Genomic DNA, 12999 nt, shown 5'->3' with positions numbered 1-12999 from the left:
AAATTAAAGAACATCAGCTAAAAGAATAGCGTTTTAATAATAACTTCATCAATCACCAATGCCCTTTAAAGCTGTTTCTTATTGCCCTTCCTAAAAGTCTCATGGGCCATTGACAAAGACACGGGTCAAAGAAATGACACCTTAAAATGGATTTATGGATATGCAACCTCTAAACCCAAAGTGCAAGTAAAGTACTGACAAACAGCTGCTGACAAAATATATACAACAGATACAGCTATTTTAAAAAGCAGATAAATATTTTAGTTTTTTTTGTTGCATCTAAAAGTAACAAAAATGAATAAATGCACAAGCAAAGGCTTTTATATTTGTATGTATCTGTTATTTAAGCTCCAGCATTTATGTCCTCCATCTCCTCGCTCCGCTACACTCCATCATGCTGAACAACCCTTCAGGTATTAGTCATTATCAAATTGCCCTGAATAACAAGCTGCACAATTTACTAATCAAGCAGAAATGGAGCATTTTAGAGTCTCCTGTTAATGTTGGTGCATCTACATTAAAAGTTTTGCTGTGCCGGGGGATTCACGTATGTGGGCAAATCCCAGGTCCAACAGAGGCTGATGGCTGCTTTGTTTGAATGCAGGTCACCAAACCTGCACTTTACACCTAGATCTTGATTTCTCTTCTGTTGAAATTTGATTCAGACGTTAATGTATTTTGGATCAGGCCTGTGCTGTTGTCTTTCTGTCCTCCAGGTTGAACACGGAGGTTAACTTGTGTTGACTTTGACTTTGATTCATTTATTTTAACTGCAGGTGAACAGCAAGCGTGTTATTTGGCTGTAGCGAATGTGAGCCGTGTGACGGAGGTTGATGACAGGTAAATGACTGGTGGAACACGCTTTAATTCATACCTTGGTGAATTGCTGTTCCTAGCAGTCTATCCATGGGCTGACCAATATTTCCTGTTGCCTCTTGCTCCTGTGCTTTACTCAGAAACTGGGTAAATGTGTGTCATAAAACCATCTAGTTACACAAGAAGCGTGTTGGCTTTTACAGGTTTCTCCACTGAGCTGATTTTAGATGTGGCTGGTTTTAGCAGAGAGGGCTGAAATAAAGCAATCGAGCCTTTTGTCACCAGCTGAACTGTTATTTTTGTCAAATTGGACACCATGTCAGCATTTTGCGGTTCGAATGGACGTCCAGCATCTCCACTCAATTCTGGCATTGAACGCTTGTGAATCACTGACCACCACCTCACTGCTACAACAGAGTTTCCTCAAGTCAACATTTTCATTGTATCCACTCAGCCATTAATGAAGAGAAACATTTAAAAAGTTCATTCAGATGCCGAGAGTCTTTGTAATGATCTTAATTGCCGGCGCAGTCAATTGGCTCTTTTTATGTCGTTCCCTGGCGTCCAACACAGATGGTGCGAAGGTTTGTCCAGAGACCTGCCTTTGTAACACACTTGCAACCGCAGAAGTTCAGATGGTAGCAATGAACGGTGTGTTGAAAGACGAGTGCACTTCTGAAGGCGGCGGATGGGGTAAAATGCCAGCTAGGTACAGTTGCCGCAATAGCAACTGTCAGACACAATAAAGGAAAAGAGCCCAGTCGATGGCTGGCACACGACGAGCTCACAGAACAGATCTGTCTTCAGAGGAAACCCAGCCTAAATCTATCAAATAGCATCAGTTTGTAAAGTATTCCCAGCAGAAAAGTTTATGAAAAAGTTCCAAAACTACATATGCAGGAGTAATTATCCGTCTCCCTCTAAAGCGTAGCCAAGAAGTTCCAATTACCTATTGCTAATGTTTTATTCACCTTCTCTCTGAGGATTTCTGGCCAAGTTTGTTTTTTACTAGACGTGTGTTGAGCAGGTTGTGTGCTCACCGTTACCGTTTTCATGGATTTACAAACTTATACTTAATTCATCTTTATGAATTAAGTATATTGTTTTTATTTCCGTGAGCTTTAAGATTATTTCGGAAATAAACACATTTACTACTGACATCAGTATTTGTCTTTGTTTTTATGGACAGGTTTTTCTTGTATTGCATATTCCTAATCTGATTCACAAAGTTGCAGTTTTAAAGGAACTTTGAAAATGAAAAACCATTGAATGTCATTTTACTCAGTCTCTGTCTGTATGTTGGTCGCACTGACTAACTATTTCACCAACGGATCAAGTAGAAAGAAAACGACCCGCTGGCCCTTTTCACACGGCTCAAAACGCCTGTATGCTATTTTACTGTATGTACAATCCCTCCACCAGATACAATATGCAGAATTTCCTTTCAAATATGCAAATATGTGAAGAAGCCAGTCGTTTAATAACAAGACCGTGTTTTTTTATTTTCCTTTTCATGAAAATGAAACATGTCATGTCAGCTCTTGAGATCATGCCGGCAAATCTGCATAGTCACTCAGCCATCTACAGAGGCTTCAGCAGCTTAGATACAGCTGTATTATTTGTGATTGAATGTTTGAGTCCCGCGCAAACCAGGACTGGAGCCCGCTCAATGTTTGCTTTTTCATTTAGTTGACGTTTGCCGAACAGACTGTCAAACACGGCGGATTAAAGAGAAATCCATGCATGACTTCTAACAGTCAGACTTCTAATAGCGGAAAGACAGTGGCCAGTTAGATGTCATGCACACTGTGTTTCAGCTCCGGGGAGATATTAGACAACTTTTCCAAAGGAGACAGCGTGGATCACAAAAAGGTCGGCGCTGTCGGTGGGCGGATAAATCAACACCACGCTTCCTTCTGCACCAGAACTATTCAGGTGCTCTTGCAGAATAAAGAGTTTTTTGTGTGTACAGTGGGTACTCTGTTGCATGTGCTTTCAAGTTTGATTGAACATAATTGCAGCACAAAATATTTAAAAGCTTTCCTTTTCTCATTTCCTTCGCTACAAACCTTGAATCCCATGATTTTGTATTTTCATTATACAGTGGGCTTTAATGGAAAAAGAAAATAGCCAGATGTGTTTTTACTAATAATGTCCTTCAGAGACATTCTACATATGTACAGTCCAGCTTTTTATTTTGACTTTGATAAAAACTGAATATTAAATTCCTCCAACATACCACAACACATGAAAGTGTGCTGTCTGAAGCTGCACACCCATGCAGCCTTTATACACTGCACTGTTATATTTTTAATGTAAAGTCTAATGTACTCTCCTGTTTGCTGTAGTTTGATGATAAATGATACAATAAGTTGTAGCTAGTTTACTGAGCATATGAAAAATGGCAACAGGAAATTAAGCATTACTCTTATTTATTTTTCCATTTACTGAAAGGAGATTCAGCTCTCAGGAATCAATTTGAATTTGAAGTTGAACAAAAGAAGGCCCCCAAGCACATCAATGCGAAAATATTGGACTTGGGGATTAGCTTAAAAAAATGCATTAAAACCGCCGTGCAACATTACATCTGGGACAAGGCTTCCTAATTCTATTAAGAGAATTTCAGTGCTGCTCTTTCCGTTTATTGAAATCGCTCTTCACTGCTCTTTTTGATGTCACAAGTGATAAATTCAAACATCTTGGTAAAGGATTTAGATGCACTCCGCATACCGTGAGTCTGTTAAAGTTCCTCCGCTGGGAGTGGAGAATGCTGTTTAGGCACAGGGAAGTGACGGAACCGTGCTCATCAGTAGCTGTAGCGATCCAGCATAGTCAATGACAATGTAATTGTGCCTCTGATCCAGATGATGGGGCTGAAGCATTAACCACACAGCGCTGTTGTGTTATTCTGTTTGTGACACGCTACGTCTAATGATAAAGCTGCAGTCACTCCTCGCATGACGAGGCTGATTGTAAATTGAATTGCAGCTCACATCAGGACCACTAGATACCTTAAATCAGATTTCCAAGTGGCTAAGCTCTAGTTGTCAGCGCACTGATGTGTGTGACTTGTTTGGATAATAGGAAAGCCACTATGAAAGCGTAATACAAGGAGAAAATGAGGTGGATGTTGGCCTGGTCTCTCTTGAAAATACAGTGTTGCCACATGGAAAGCTCTGTAATTCTTTCATTACACTGGATCCAAATGCTGCAAAAAAAACCTGATCCCAAAACATCTTTAAGGATGTTTTAAAGAGGGATTGGAGATGTCTTTAGAGAAAAAATATCTCTGGGTAAATGTATCACAAAACCACAGGTATTACTCTTGAGATTTAGGTTCCTCTTCACGCATAGGAGAGCAACAGGGGGCATTTTTCCAGCGTTTGCAGGGGCACATCCGTGTTTCTTCTCCTACTGCTGTTCCCTGCTGCCTGAGAAGCGCCGATAAGATGCACGAGGATCTGGGGGGGAAGTAACCTCCGCACGCTGAGGTGGGATTCAAATTGTCTGATGGAGGCTGATTTTTTCAACCCCCCGTGCTTCGCCGGCCTGCGAAGCGGTGACGGCGTTGCCATTCACTCTATGCGGGATTAAATTATGCCTGTGGTCGCATCGCTGACAGACGTGTCATTTTCCCTCACAGCGGCAGCCGGCCGTTCTCCAGGATGCAGAGGCAAATCCATACCCAGCGCATGCTTGTGCTGCAGAAAGTCTGCAGGAAATTATTGATTTAACGTGTGTGGTAATGCAGCAATAATACAGAACATACAATAAAGGGATCAGAAGATCAAAGCTGTTCATTCTCATGTTTGACTTAAATGTCACTATTCTTTTGTGTCCTGCTCATTTCCAGCCTAGTGAGTGGTTTAAAAGTTGGGCTCTCCACAATGGAGAATTATGTGACTAGTGTGACATGAGTTGGCCAGTTTCCCAAGTCAAAGTACAGTTTAGAATTGTAAAAACACGCTTTTAATTTAATTCCTCCAGAAATCCATCAGTATGAAAAGACACAAAGTCCTAATGTGTTCGTCCTTTTCTTAATCCTTTCTGTTTTCCATTTCAAACCACTCGTTGGCTTCCATTAGTCACAATTACATACATTATATTTTTGAGGGCTCAGTAATTTAATAATACAGTTGAACACTGTAATTTTTTAGCATTTTTAGTTTGAAGTGCATTCAGGGTTTAACATTAAATGTTAGTACAACAGTGTGACACTGTAATGTTCTGTTTGGCAACAATGATGTAAAAACTCCTTGAAAGCGATGTTTATCCACCAGCTTCATATGTGAATTGTTTGCCAGCACGATATTCCAATATCACACTAACTGGTTGTGGTCCTCTGTGAAAGCGCTTTGTGGTCGAGCAACTAAATCGGAGCAGTGGTTTTGTTTGGGTTTAAAAATGTTCTGCTCGGTGGCTTTGGGGTCAAGTGCCTTTGTCAGTGACTTTGTATCAGTTGTTTCTGGACCAAAGAAGTAACACTCAGAAGCCCTCAGTCCTGGTTCACAGGGGGAATAGTGCCTCCGTTAGGGATTCAGCCAACTACCTTATTAATTAGCCTTTGCAGCTTTAGGCCAACCTGCTAACCCATTTAATGAGTAAATAATTGCTTCTTAGGTCTTATGTCATCATGTCTTTTATTAATATTATCTCAAAATTACTGTTGAACCCTCGGAGTGCAAAAACGAATTTGGAACAGGGGAGGACGTGGCCCAAAGATTCTTCTTTGAGCTATAAATCTTTATGGATTGTTCCAAAATAAGATAAATTCTGATTTGATTCCTGAAGGATTTTTTTGAATTGTCGAAAGACATTTTGTCAAGGGATTGCTATCAAATAATTGGAAAAGTACGTCCAATTTAAATATCTTACTTGAACTTGTACAAACAGATAAATGAAACATAAGTTGTCCTTTTAGTTCTTTCGCTGTTGTTTTAGGTTCAGGTCAAGTAACTGAAAACCTGTCTAACCTTTGGACAATGTTGAAAATATAGAGCACACAGACGCATAGTGGTCATTACTGTAGATATCACATAGTTCTATGGCGTGAAGCCTCCCTCAGCAGCATAGATATTAAAAATGATTAGTTCCTAAGGTTCGTTTGAAGTCAGACAAACTTTAATGTTTGACCATGTGTGAACTTTGGTTGGTGGAATAAACGCAGTAAATCGGTACATTGTGTCTGCAGTTGACCTGTTTTTTGATGAGAGCCACAAGTTTTATCTTGTAACGTTCTACTTGACTGTTTTACCAGCACATAGCGAAGATTTGCTGACCTTCCTCTCTTAATAATGGGTAAAAGGTCTAAAGGTTATTGCTAGTGAATCACTTTCAATCACCTTTCTGCCTCATAAGAGCTACACTTCATTTAGCTGGTAAAGTAATGAGCGTCAATGGGTTTGTAAATAACCTATTTAGAGGAAATTATACTACAAAATGTGCTAATTAGCGGGAACAATGCTTTGACTGGCTACGTAAAACCATCTAATCCTTGTCGTCTACAGCTCAACGCGTGGCGCTAATACTTCTTGGTCAATCCACAAATTGTAAGCCTCACAGAATCCTTTCTTTCATGTTTGTGCCTGATTACGGCTTCTAATTGTATGCTTACATTCACGCTGCATGGCAGTCTAGATAAGTGCTCAACATTACATTAAACACGATTGTAGCGCGTGTACATGCAGCGAACTCCCAGGAAACGTTACAGCCGATGCATCCGTAGACCCTGTTCCTTCTGCATGCAACTCAGCTGTGTAGCAGGAACAGAGAAAACCAGTTGGGAAATATTTTGGAAGTATCTGAAATATTCATTTTAATCTTTTGGGGATGGAAATTGCTCAAAATATTGGGAAACACAAGGGCAAAGATAGCTGCACTAATACAAGGGCTGTATCATTATATTTAGTAATTACATTCTGACATGACTTGCTTTCATACACAGCCGTTTTCCACTGTGCAGCGATAGCATCTTATTTTCCCAAGAACCTTGGTGTCACATTGAAAAGTGGCAAAGAACAGTATAATATGCTTTGAAAAAGTAAGTTAGAATTTGAAACGCAAATTTGCAATTTATATTTCATCAACAATTGAAACCGAATGTTTACATACTCTGTATAGGAAGACAAACAACCAGCAGTTAGGAATCTGGAAGTCGTAGCCAGACTTCACAATTTTCTTTCCAATATCCTTCAATCAACTCCGTTGTTGATAATTAACTTATTAGTTTCTCCTATTAGGTTATTAGAAGCGTTCAAAGCCATGACATTAATAACTGGGCTTTTTACCAAATTGCTAGATGTCTTACTTTAGTTTAGTCATTTATTTTTATTCTTAGTTTATGTTTAGGAAAATAATCAAATTAATTTTAGGGTTAAAGTAAAATATATGAAGGTTTAACTTAAATAATTTTGACATGAAATGTTGATTCTGATCTAACGTCAGACAGAGGAAAACATTTGTTTTGTAGAGTGAACGTGAAGTTACGGTCTGAACAATGTGTGCACAGCTGGGACCAGAATAGTGCACAGCCAGTGACGATAATGTGACAGGAAGGTTGCTGGTACACTGAGCTGCAGTGTGTCTGCGGACAGCTCTGATGCTCTCATGCTGGGGCTGAACATCTATGACAACAGCTGGTTTTTACTGGCTGGCTAAGAAGCAATTTGTCAAGTCCCATGACATGGAAGTGTCAATCTGGGTTTGTAACATAGTCAGGGAGCAATGAGTCGAGATTTGGTGCTAAAGGAGAAATTTCAGATCTGTCCTCAAGGGCCGGCTGTGTGAATGTGATGCTGAGTGATGGACATGTAGGAGCACGGATGCTTGGAGGTGGGATGCAGTTGAAGCGTATTAATGTACCAGTGCTGGAACAATAAGTGTGTTAATACATTATTTCATCAGCTCTTAATTCACTTCATTCTTTTTTGGTAACCAGGCAGAGACCAGTACAGAGACACAAACAAGTTAGTCTTCATCAAAAACAATTATTCAAACCTGTTTCTTTGTGCTATGATGATAATGCTGATTGATGATGATGAACTGTAAACACTGAGTGTCTATCATTATTTACTATATTTACACCGTGTGAGGAGGCGAGCTGCTGCTTCGTGCCTTTGCTCTGTCCTTTGTTATGAATTCGCTTTTAATAAAAAAATAACTTGGATTTAAAACAGTTCCTGAAGTCGGTGCCACTTGTCCGTGACAAAATATGTCCCTTCGCTCTTTTTAATGTGCAGATCTGAAAATCAGCTCAAATGTTATGCTTCAAAGGCATTTGTCACTTCTAAGGACGTCTGAATGTGTGTGGGTGGAAAATGTAACATCATTTAGGGCAAAGTAATCAAATGAGCCTTAGTACCTTTTGAGCACTGACCACTTCTAGAACACAAGTAGTTCAATTGAAGGTAATTAGAAAGAATGTTGCAGGAATTATTGGGACGATTGAGACAAACAAGTAATCTGTACACAGCAATTGAATTGTTTTGTTGGCAGCAGAGCTTCCAATCAGGGTTGGACACCTCTCCTCTCCCTGCTGACTTCAGATACTAAAAGACAATGTACACTCATTTGCTTAGTAAAGATTTTTTTGCGATGCTGATTTCCAAATTCAATTTAAGGCCAATTTCTTGCCAAGCAAATGAAAAGGTCCGCTGCTGTGCTGAGAGTATTGTAGTCCCTGTTTTGGTCTTTGTTTTCTTTCAGGTTGGAAGGAGAATTATTGATCTGGCTTCAAATGAAGCCGTTGTGAAGGTGAGAGGTCCATTTGTCGAAACGTACCGGTGTTGGTCGCCGCAGATAATGAGGAAGCATAATGGAGCATGTTAACTCTGCGCTCCGTCATCATCAAAGCCGTCGGCGCCGGCGCTTTGATTGGCACCTGTCGCCGGATCGATGGAAGCGCCCAGCGTTCGCCGGCCGCCATCTGTTTTGCAGGATGGGCTTTTAAACGCCGCACTAATTCCCCCCCTCTGTCGCTTCTGTGGGAGTCGCTGCTGAAGCTCAGATGTGCATGTTTTAATCCGTGGGACGGCGCCATCGCCAGTGAAATACAGTAATAGATAATGTCGTGCTGAGAAGAGCATGGGTTTTTAAATCTCCCTGTGCACTTTCTTATTTTCACTTATGCACAGCGGGACTGCGCTCACATCAGCCTTCCAAATATAGACTCTCGTCACAGTGGAGTCACAATAACTCACCTACACAGATGAGCTTAAGTATACTGTGTGTCCATAGGTGAAAGGAAATGTGGCGCTGGGATGAAACGGCAGACTTAGTCCTCCCACGAGGGGATATCCCTTAGATCTTTAATTAGGGCAAGAGAAGACAGGAAAGTGTAATCAATGCGTTCACCTCTGGGCTTTCTATTGTGGGAATATGCAATAATGTAAATTCTCAGGTGACATTTGTAATTGTACATATAGGAGTTGCTTATTGGAAACTCCACAGATAACTAGAAGTGAATCTGCGTGAAAGTGTTTGGATTCCACCTGTTTGAGGTTAATTTGGAATAAAATGGCAATTATACACAGTAGCACAGACACCGATTTGGTACAGTAGCTTTAAGTGCAGACTGATAAACAGGCGATTTGCTCTGATTCCACACGTTGCATTATAGATAAACTAAAGTTAACATATCTTTGAAAGGGCAGTAAAATGTTACAAAAAGCGCTGTTTATGAGGATAACGAGGTTGTGTTCTAGGCCCAATTAATGCATGCAGAGGAGTGAAGACTCCATTTATGCCACAAGACATTTGGGATAACTTTAATTAGTACTTATACTTATAAAGTACAGAGAGAACTGGAGCTCTGACACACACAGCAGGGGGTCTTTCAAAGCGAGCGGCATTTTGCCTTGGTGGAGCTTTGAACATCTTTCCCTAAAGCAGGACAGGAATCAAAAGCAAAGGCTAATGTGCCTCATGCGCCGCAGTGTTCCATATCCCAAATTGTCTCAAACTGTTCATTATTTATAACAAACCCTTGTTAGGTGAGGTGCACGTGTGACATGACGACAGGCGGCTTTACCTTTAACTGTGACATACGCGTCCGCCTTTAGATTATCACACATGTGCCGCGTGTCACTTTGCAGCCGCAGTCCTCCGGGTTCCTGTAAAGCTAAATATAGCAGTTAATCTGGAGTGTGTTGCCGTTGTGCCGCTCCCAGCTCGGAGCTTGTTTGACCCTCTGCTTACCCCCCGTAGAGCCACAAAGATGTTGTTGTTCTTGTCAGATGCTCACAGCAGCTAATTAGAGAAAGAGGTAAGATTGGAGAGAACCAATACCATCGCAATAAGTGGTTGCTGGGAAAAAAAGGCGGAAATTGTGTCCGCTTTGAGTAGATACAAGAACAGCATGCGCTTAAAGGAACGTCCGCTGATGTTACCCAAATAATATCACTTACGTGTCAAAGTTTAGGCAACAAAACTCCTGATGGAGGTAAATTGATATCACAAATATGATGCTACTGTAAATTAGCTTAGGAGGAATGAGTAGACTCTGTCTGCCTCCAGTGCATGAACGTAACATGAGCGTTCGCGTGTCCTCACTGCCTATGAATGCCTCATTCTGACACATATGCAACAGTCATTTAGACGGTAATTACATGAATAGTGGAGCAAAGGAGTGTTACTATCACAAAGATGCAGTCTCACGACGGCCCAAATGAGAGCTGATGGCGTCAGATATAGTTATCTCCACGGTTTGTAAGGGAGAGAAACAAATTGAATAGCTGTGTAAATGAAACTGCGAGCGAACCTTATGATCTGTGAAATTTCAAATGTAGCCTCATGGGGTGCAGCTGGTAACAGTTTTTATCTCGCTAAGCCTGAGGAGTTAAATAAACTTCATTAAGCCTTTTTTTTATATTTTCACTTCTGCTCGAGCTGAATAGGACTGAAAAGTTACTCCCTGCACACTTTCCACTATCATAAAATCAGTTCCTTAGTTAAACTAAAACCCCAGAATCTGTAATAAAATGTGTTTTCCCTTCGGCCTATTTCAGCTGCGTTTGAGTAGCTTGAGAATATGTTTGAATAAAATGAGGATATAATAGTCAGAGTCTAATTTCGAGCCTTGCAGTGGTTTTGTCTTTTGTTTCCATTTGCTGGTGCGTTGTCTGTTCGCTAATGTGTGTCAGTGTGGTCATTTGGTTGCATGCGTTACATTTCTAATTAGGTGTTGCAGATTCTGAGACTTAAATCGCGCCATGCAGTCCTCCATTATTCAGCAGGCGACGTTGCCAGTATGTTGATTAATGTCTTTTATTCTAGAGTCGTATTCTGCTTCGCAACTGTCACACTGAATGGCATCTGATCCGAACAGGCTGTTTAGAGAAAAGCACGTTTCATAATCCACGGGACACGTGGCGACGAAATGCAAATCTAAAAATCCTCTGCGCCGTCGCTCAGAGCTAATGGGAAGCGCCGGCTCGCCATGTTACAGGTCCATATGTAAAAGATGTGGCGCTGATTGTGTCTCAGCATCACTAGTTTGATGTTTGCAAAAATAGAAAGCGGGCGCTTTTGCCGGGAGTCAGCATATGTCAGCTTGTACTGAAATGTACAAGGTAGCTCTTGGTTACTCAGATGCTTCATAGACAGGTATCGCAGAGAAAAGGAGAAACCCTGTTCAGATGATATCAAGTGGTAGCGTGAGCTGAAGGTATTCATGCTGACAGAAATACGTTCAGCTCTTTCTGACTGTTCAAGTGCTCTTAAATCAAGCACTATTAAGAAAAAAGATACTTTTCTAGAGTTCTCCAAGTTTCATGTCGAAACATATTGAATGTAGACCACAACCCCTTCAGCATATGAGTGGTTCACACTATTTTTATCTGAATGCGGTTCTCGAGGGGAGTGAGACTACTGAACACCCACACAGCCTCTCTGACAGCTTTCAAACCGAGCAATGGCACTGAAACCAAGATGCACTTCCTTCCTCTGTGTACAGTAGCCACTTTGACGGCCTTAGAGGAGTGGGCTGCCCTCTCCCTCTCCGTCTAGCTCTCTCTCTCTCCCTCTGTCTCACACACACATGACATCAACTGCTGATGGTGCGCCTGCAACCCAAAACCTGCTGAAGAGTGACCCTGGCTGCGCCCTTGTCACCGACTCCAGGTAACAAGTGAATGGAAATTGGTTTTACCTGAGTCAGGTAATCATTACTAATTGAATTTGCTCCTCAGCCAAAGATATAAGTGGGATAAATATATATCTCTGAGATGAATACAAATTTCACTTATGTAATGAAAGACGGGCTGGGTATTGATTTTGGAGGTTAGACTCCTTTCATCGCTGGCCTGTTCCATATTAGAATGATGAGCTTTCAATTTGGCAGGTGTTTACACGAACCTGTCAACAATTACAGCTACAGTGATTTTAGCGTCTGCCTGTTTCGCCCTGTCCTGCAGGTCCTCCCAGCCGGTCTAGATATGCAAATAATTTTTGTGTTTCATGAATGCATAATGAGCGTAAATGTGACTGTTGTCACAACATAGCTTTTTTTGGTTCCATTTTGTGCACCGTCATCACCGTAGAGGACATACATCACCTTCATTATCATCACCATCGTCTCCACTTCCATCAGCTGCATCGTAATCATCATCACAATCAGAAATATCATAATTATTACCATTGCGACAGTGCGCGTGGCGCAATCATTGTTATTGTCGTACGCTAATAAAGTGACAGTGATTCATTTCTCCGCGTCTCTGACTGTGTTCATTACGCTTCAATAACAGATGGACTCCGTTAACTGCGCACGCCTGACGACTGCTGAAGTGTCAGCTTCGGCGCACGGAGCAGCTGGGAGGACGCGGCCCTGTTTCAGAGCTGCTCCGCGCTCCTCAATAATTCAACCCTTCCAGCTGTCTCGTATCAGGCCCAAAGCGCCGCGGCCTCGGAGCTCCGGCGCGGCCGTTGTACCGGGGGTTGCGCCGGACCAGCTATACTGTAGATGGACCCTCGCACTCATCACTTACAAATCAATGTCTAACGCTCTGAGGACCGTGACGCGGGAACCTCACGATCATCAAGTTTCCCATAGTCCTCATTCAAGTTCACAGTTCTTTTTTTTTTTTTTCTTTAGAGGAAGACCTTTGGGTAACAAAAGGTTTCTTTAATTATTGCCAGGTGCCCTGAATGAGAGTGGGTAAAGACCCCTGAATATTTTTTCTACTCCTA

This window comes from Betta splendens, chromosome 10, assembly GCF_900634795.4.
Source record: "Betta splendens chromosome 10, fBetSpl5.4, whole genome shotgun sequence".
NCBI classification, from domain to species: Eukaryota; Metazoa; Chordata; class Actinopteri; order Anabantiformes; family Osphronemidae; genus Betta; species Betta splendens.
This window is presented reverse-complemented; position numbering follows the sequence as displayed.